General features: G+C 29.6%; 1 long non-coding RNA gene across 1 annotated transcript in view; it reads right to left on the reverse strand.

Annotated features, from left to right (window-relative positions):
• Nucleotides 1-8,279, reverse strand: part of LOC148282901 (uncharacterized) — a 55,297-nt gene extending 47,018 nt beyond the window's left edge. The window contains exon 1 of the long non-coding RNA XR_015821990.1: nt 7,985-8,279. This is a non-coding gene — a long non-coding RNA (uncharacterized LOC148282901). The remainder of the gene's footprint in view (nt 1-7,984) is intronic.
• Nucleotides 8,280-8,752: the final 473 nt, after the last annotated feature.

Raw genomic sequence — 8,752 nt, forward strand, 5'->3', positions numbered from 1 at the left:
CATGCAGTACCATATAATAAACTCTCTTTAAAATCGAAGAAAATTATAATTTCAGATAATTATATATAAATTAACAAACAATCAAATTGACTCCCCTAATCTACTTGACAGATTTCAATTCCGTGTGCCTAGACCGACAAGAAAAAATCTTCTGTATTACACAGACAACGCGTCAACGAAATATTTAAAACAATCTACAATACCTTGAATATTTATTTATTTATTATTCGGCAGAAGTGCCTTTTTGTAAATATTGTATATAAAATATAACATTATTATGAATTCAGTTGTACAAATTAAAAAAAGAAAAAGATAAATAGCATGAAAAATATGTTAACGAAAGTCGGTAAAATGAACATAAAATGAGTAAACAGTAGATCGTAAGCACGAGTAGCTTTTGCAAATTAATCGTAAATCGTTACTAAAGAACATTATAAAATATTTATGCGAGAAATATAACAATAGGTTTCGAGACAAGAGATTAGAAGTCATAGAAATATTGAAAAAGCAGGTATTTAAGTAATTTAATATTATATACATCTCTTTCATTTCTTATATTTTACATTCGTAATATTAAATATAATTTAAATTATTGTCTAAAGTGTAAACAATTGTTTTGGTGTGTGCGTGGGTGTCTGTCTTCCGCTAATAAACAACAAAAAAAAATCTGAATATATTTTGTACATACTGTTTGTTTACCCAATAAAATAAATAAATAAGTAACGCTCATTAATAAAAAGTGTTAATTAATTATAAGAACACAAACAATTTTATTTCGTTAGCACTTAAATTAAAATAACAATTAATCGGTTAATTATTTTTCATCAGAAATATATTTCTCGATGGTTAAAAGCACGGAAGAGTACTCAATAGAAGAAAGGTCCATAGAAATTGAAACGAACCTGACTAGCAGATAAAATAACGAGTTCTTTCTCTGACACTGCTAGATTAGATGAGGATCTAGAGCGGACGGGAAATAGTACATTTGAGTGGATTGGGTTACATCTAGAACAATTTGAAATCGATTTGATGGCTAGAGGGCTGCTTGATTGCGAGAGAGAACACATAAGTGAACCAAGAAGATGTAACGCTACACAGACTTTACCGTCAATTAAAATGCAAAACCAGATAAATACAATAAGGAAGTTCAGTGTTCTTAAAAAAATGTTATTAAGCAATCAAACTAAGCCGAAAAAAAACTTTCTTTTATTTTTATGATTTTTTAAGTTTTGTTATTATTTGTTCGCCTCCTGGTGTAATGGTCAGTGTTTTTGCCTACCATGCAAGAGGTCTCGGGTTCGATTCCCGACATGTTTCATACGAAAAAAATATTTAGAAGGATGTTTTCAAACACAATATTTCATAATGTAATAAATATATAATATCATATCAGGGAATAAATATATAATATCGATGCTGTTTTCATTATTATTAATATATTAATATACGTTTGCATTAAATATCATCTTTGAATAAACTTAATAGTGATGCTTAATAATGTGTGAATATATAATTTAATTATTGCTTATCGAAGCTTAAAATTATTTATTATACAGATTTGTTACTATAATTTTATTTTATTGAATTAATTGATTACCGAATTGAATTATAAAATTATTATTAATTATTAATAATTACATATTGCCATGTGTTATTAAAACACTTATCTGCATTCCATTCCTTGACATTTACTTTTAAGTTTTTATAATTTATATTTTTTATAATTATTTTCTACAGTGTTTAATATGTTTATAAATGTTTTCATTAATATATAGAAGAATCCCGACTTAACAGGGAATTTTCTAACAAGTCGGGACATAAAAAAATATAATTGTGCCATTCCCTGGACTGGTACCTGAAGCGTAAGACTGATCATCTTACCTTCATATAAACAAAATGGTCAAGATATGCTGCGATTGGTGTACCAATGCAGTGCCCTATGCGCCATTGGGTGCCGAAAAGGAATGATGATGATGATTAATTTTGAAATCATACCGCCCGCGACGTCACGAGTTCGAGTCGGTGAGCTTTCCTGACATTTAAAAAGAGAACCCCGTATCCTTCAAAATACGCTTAAAATGGCTACCCGGAGACCGGAAATCTATCACGACACATAATTATTGGACCGACCGAAGTTTCGCTCTCGGTTTCGGCCGAAATGAGTATGAGTTGTATTACGTTCGGGTGTACTTGGGTGCATCTTATAACTCGTTTTTGTCATTCACTTATATATGGGCGAAGGTGTATCTTTTAAATTCTGTAATGTCCTGCCGGTAAAACAACTTTGTGACTGCAAATTGATTATAGATCACTTTGTTGATCCGGAATATAAAACAAGAGTTTCCCACACTCACAACGCTAGATTAAAAACTAAGGGCTCCCTGTCTGTTCCCCGAATTACAAATTACTTCGGAGAGCGAACATTAAATTGCGTTGTTCCAAGATTGTTCAATAATCTCCCACAAACCATCATCAACATGAAAAATCTTCAAATGAAAAAAAAAGAACTGAAGAAATATCTTCAAGATACTTTATAGTGCCTGTTTATAAACAAATCTGTTAAATATAAATAAAATAAATGTAATATAAACCTGTCATAAAAAAAATGTGTCCCACCGAAAAGTCTTTAGACTTAGTGGGTAACAAATTATTATATGTATTTTTTAATTATAAAATAAACGCTGCTCTGCAGCACTGAAACTGAAGGAGTTATTACATATAAGTCATATTATGTTTAACGTAACAATGAACCAAAAGGCGTTTAAAAAATCCAATTTACAATTTAACAATAAAAATACATCATTTTAGGCGCTTTGAAGAGACTTATAACCCATTTAAATAAGAAGCCGAAATTTGCTTTCAGTCCTGGCTCCAAATCTTCTTTCAGTCAGTCACTATTGGTTATTCTAAGCACGTGTTCACCAGAACCTATGACGTTTCAAATAAGTTCACATACTTTTATTATTTTTTTCATATTTGTTCGAGAAACTTTACGATACAATTTGTGGGATTTTATTGTTTACTATTTTTCTGTTAATATGTACTTCATTGATATGTTATTATGCTTTATTTTTTTAATACTCTGTTTTATTATCATGTTTATTGTAAAAAAACAAAAAAATAAAATAAAATAAAAAAAACGCTATCATTATCGCGTGTAAGAAAGTTTTTTATATTAAATTTTCCGTAGCACTGAAGTTCCTCATAGGGAGGGTGAAGAATATAGTTCTGTGCGTGAAATAGAATGAGGACGCAGGGCGAGTATTTAAAAATCCTGAAAAGGAAAATCGAGTGGAGAAAATTCCACCCTTGTAGTGTAGGGGTTTGTGCATTTGCCGGCATTAAAAAAATATTACATATATTAGAATAAAAATACATAATTCGTCGTGATCGTAGAACAACGACGGATGTGCGAAGAACGTAAAATTGACTTTCTTTTGCATTTGATATTGAAAAGGTTGAATAAAGGCTTAATATTCTAATCAAGTTGTAACACAAGTTTCAAAAAAAAAATTAAACTGATCTTATGTAAAGTTGAAAAAAATTACATTGCTTCGTTGTTCTACGATCACGAGGAATAATATGTGGGTACAAAAATTATATGTATAATATTAGTTTCTAAACTTTTTTCCTTTACTTCCAAGTTCTTTAGAATACCTCGTACCCAACAGAACAAGACTCCATACTACATTTAATTTGCCAGTACCTAGGACTAACTCAAGGAAAAACGACTTTTTCTTTAGAGCATGTCATTATTATAATACTGTTCTTTCCGGTCGCTCGGACAGTTTTCATCTCTCTTATATGAAATATAGAAAAATCCTAAACAGTACACCCGTTTAGTTTTACGATGTCAGTAATTATGTATGTATTTGTACGTTCATTATTATATTTTTGTACCTTTTACATTATTTTTATACATCTTTTTTCTTTTCTTATTATTTAAATTTAAATTTATCTTGTTTCTATTAACTTTATTTTTATAACTGTATATAAATATGTGTATTTTTATTTTATTTGCAACTTCCAAGTGCCTAACAATTGTTAATTGCTTGTATTTTGATACCGATAATGCACTTAATCAATATCTTACATTGCTGTGAAAATTTTTTATTGACTGTTTTTACAATTTTTGTTCGTATGTGTTCTTATTTTCTGTATACAAAACATGTTAAAACTGTTGTTTTTTTCCCAAATAAAAAATAAATAAATACAATTTAGTGCAACAGAGTGGGAAAACATTTTAAAAGGGGAATATAAAAATCTAGGCGTTAACTGGCGTTTGACTTGTCATTGATCGGATTAATTAACTACACTACTCTCAGTTACATTCACCATTCTGCCTATTTTTGAACATCCACGTTTTTTAACTTTTCCGTTTCTTGAATTTTGTGAAGTGGAAAAGATTAAACCTTTATTGGTGTTGGTGAGATTAATCTGACTTAAAATCCAATTGAGTAAAATCCCACGGTTTCTACATGCATTTGGGCATACTCAAAATACTATTATGGTTATTTAACTACTTAATAAACATACAATGTAACATATTTAAAATGGTAAAGAAGTGGCACGATTTTTCAAGCAGTTTCAGCGGTATGTGATAAAAATAAGTTGGATCTAATAATTTACCATTTAAAATATCTTTAGGGGCTTCTTTTTACGTATATTATTAAATTAACCAATCACCAGTTTCGATCATTATTGTAGGAAATGAAAACCACTAAGTCCTTCGAGAATCGATTACGTTTCTCTTTTGGGGAGCAGAATTCGTTCCCGGGATGTCTGGAATAAGGTACATAAATATCTAATGCCAATCGGATTCTGACCACTAGGTAATGAGTTAACGTGTCCAATTATACAACGTGGCAGAACCCACTACATATAAATACTCGTAAAAAATAATTCTAACCTAAAAATAACTAAACGTACAAATTTATTATTCAATGGACTTTATTTTTTTTTAATGCATAAATCTCATAAAAGATACATGTTTTTTAAAATTCTATACATATCTACTTTATGCATCTAGTAAATGTTATCACTGTAACTCTCTAAAAAAAGAAACTAACTCTTGTGCTTGGATATATATATGTATATATATATATATGAAGAAAAACATAAAACAATAATACATTCATGCTAATTAAAATATAATGTAGCTTTTACACGTGTTCAAAAAATTTCTTTAGATTTGCTTTAAATTTATTGATTGATATATAATTTTTAATAGTTTTTAGTTTTTTTACTTATGTATATGTTGTATACGTTCTTGTGTAATGAGTGATATTTAAAAGGTTACGCTTACACCGTGAATTATGTAAATTAAATGGTCATTTTTTATGTGGTCGTAGTCGCAGATTGTACTCGGAGACACTTTTCGTATATTATGTACATAGCTCCAAGAGAGTTCAACGTCTTGAATGAACATATGTTAAGTCCTCTAAAACAATATCCATGTTTATCCATGTTAGACAGGCGCCGTGGCGCAGTTGGTTAGACGGCTATCTGTGAAACTGGCGTCGCGGGTTCGATTCCCGCCAGTTGCAAGAAAAAAATCCAAGAAAGATTTTTTTCTCAATTGGTTTGGGTGTTGTGGTGTATTTTTCATTACCTTCTTCCATATCCCCTCTATCCCACCTGCTGACAAGCCTCAAAATAGAGGCTTAGCCTTTAAAAAAAAAAAAAAACATCCATAACTAAATTTTATCGAGAGGAAGAGATCACTGTATAAGATTGCTGGGGGATATTATCTTGTTTATTATTAATTTTGTTTAGTAGAGAAAATTAATTAACAGTAAGCATTAAGTTATATTATTAAATTTTTTACAGTATAAAATACATATCAATCAAGTTTTTCCATTAATTTCTAATGATTTCAAAGATTCTATTATTTTGTATAATTGATTATGCCTGTAACTAAATTTGTTTTATTTATATTTGAATACTTTTCATGTTATTTTTTTTGTATTATTTATCACCATCATTCCCTTTTGGCACCTAATGGTGCATAGGACACTGCATTGGTACACCAATCGCAATGTAAATTAATCATTATTTGTTACATGAAGGTAAGATGATCAGTCTTACGCTTCAGGTACTAGTCCAGGGACTATAAAATATTCTAGTTTGAAAACACATATTTTTACATACCGTAAAACGGGGTTAAATTGCATCACTTTTGAATAACTTTTCAGCTATAATGATTTTTTTCATCGAGGAGATGAGTAGTGTTTTTGACAATAAATGTCATGGTTATATAATATATTTCCTTTACTTTTTTGTGGTTATAAGTATATTTTGTAGTTTTATATACAAGCTATAATTTTTTATAAAATGATGCAAAGTAAGCCCTAGGGCGGGGTGACATTGCATCACTTTTTTTTTCCTTCAGTATCTTAATAGATTCCACATGGACATGGAAATATTAATATTAATATTTTTTGGTAAATTTAGTAAGAAATACTGGTATTATCAAATACATGACAAAATTCAACATACGAAACCACTTTACTCACCTTAGAATGATACACACTGTTGAAGATGTGATAAGAATTACCTATAGAAATTATTCATAAAAACTGCACAACCAACCCAAACCGCTAATCGCTCAGTACTAAAGTACCATATTGAATGGAAAATAACCTTAGGTAAGAGTGAAAAGTGACATCCGTTGAATATTTGGAGAAACAATGAGTTATTGTTAGTAGCAATGACAACAGGTGTCTCTAAAAACTTTTTTTTTTTTGATGCAATGTTACCCTTGATGGTGCAATTTAACCCCGTTTTACGGTATTTTTAAATAAATATTTCATATCAACCATATTGGGAATCGAACGCGAGACCTCTCGCATTGTGGGCAAACGCGCAAACCATTACATGACGAGGCCGACATATTATTTTAGTATTCATAATTATTTATTTTATTATTATTTTTTTAAATTGGTATTCGATTTAACACGAGCCATAATATAAGGTCATAAATTTGTAAACAAATGTAATTTTAAATGAAAAAATAAATCAGTAATTAAAATAAAACTATTTATTTATTTAATAAAACGCCCTTAACATGTTTTACATAAATACATACAAATAACGACAGACACGTATTTTACACGGAAGTAGCAAAAAAAAATGTAAATTATTTTTAGAAAAAAATTAAAAATATCACCTTTACATATTAGTATAAAAGTGGAAAGAACAGAGGTGCATTTTTAAATGAGGACAGAAATGCATTTTACACAAAAAAGGAGCAAAAAATACAAATGAATTAAGAAGAGAAAGAAAAATTTAAAAAATAAAAATCATTACATACTTATATTAGTAGAAAATATATGGGGATACATAATAATACATACATATATTGCAGTGGACAAGAGGAGCACATTTTTTCGTATGTGTTATATTAAAATAATCTTAAAAATAGAAGAAGTTAGAAAAATACTAATTTAGAATACTATTATTGTTAAATTACTGAATGACGTCGATTCTAAATACTAAACAAATGTTGTATTTTTGTTTACTATATTACGTGAAAAGCAAAAGCGTGCACAGAATTTTTAACTAGGGCACGCAGTAGGAAAAATGACGTACCGCGAAACCGTCCAATTTTGCCCTGGATGGATATTTTGCCCAAACATTCTAATTTAATCTAATTTGGTACCAAATTCACCGAAATCAAATGGAAATATGTTTTTTTAAAGGTTTATCATAGATTAGACTGTTTGGGCAAAATATCCATCCAGTGCAAAATTGGACGGTTTCGCGGTACTACTTTTTATAAGTGAATGATAAATCTTACGAGACAACTTCATTTACACGTCACATAATTGTTATGTACGTTATTAGATTGTACATGAGGTGGAAATTACCTAAACCACATCAAATACCCAAATGAGTGCTATATTTTGTGCTGTCATTCCAAACTGCTTTTAGGTTAGAAAATAATATACAAGAGGAACAATATAAACGGTTTGTGTGTAAACACCCAGGTTACCCACGGAACTCTTCGAAATGTTTTACACTGAATTTACGTGTAATAATTAAACTTTTCTTTTGAAATCACTTTAAATTTAGGCGTACAGCTTTTTTTGCTAATAATGCGTTTTTTGTCGATTAAAGTTGGCCGAGAAAATGCATTGTTTTTTAAATTATTAAACGCATATTTGCTTTATCAGATAAAGTTTCACTGTTTTCCATTTTCATTATTTTGGTAAAATGAACACACGATAATATTCCCGATCGGATGAAATATTCGATCACAGACTATAGAGATATGCACTGAAATAAATTTGACATTCGACATTTGAGAAAGTTTTAACATTATTAAATGAAAAAACCGCTAGATGGCATTAATGTGCTCATTTGTTATTACTTAGCAATAACTTATATTGACGCATTGTAAAATACGCAGTAATATGTACGTGAACAGGACATATACATTGTTTTTGTGTAAAATTGCCATATTAGTAAGCAAAGCAGGCATATGTAGTTTTTGATTTCAAATCCGTTGGTCAATAGCGGTGCGTCGATTACTACGCAGGTAAAATAGAATTATGTTCAATTTGTTTTCGCGATTTTTCCAAATTTCTTAAATAATTTCTTGCATATATATTTTAATATTTTTTACGATAATCTAGTTGAGTAGGCACTGCTTATTCGCCTATATGGAACGCACGCCACTGGTAAAAAGCAAGATCTATGTTAAAATATTGACTTTCCCCAATCTTCAGTCAAAATGGTGAATCGGACAAGT

This window comes from Micrasema longulum, unplaced genomic scaffold, assembly GCF_059751315.1.
Source record: "Micrasema longulum isolate JH-2025_06_02 unplaced genomic scaffold, ASM5975131v1 h1tg000279l, whole genome shotgun sequence".
Taxonomy (NCBI): domain Eukaryota; kingdom Metazoa; phylum Arthropoda; class Insecta; order Trichoptera; family Brachycentridae; genus Micrasema; species Micrasema longulum.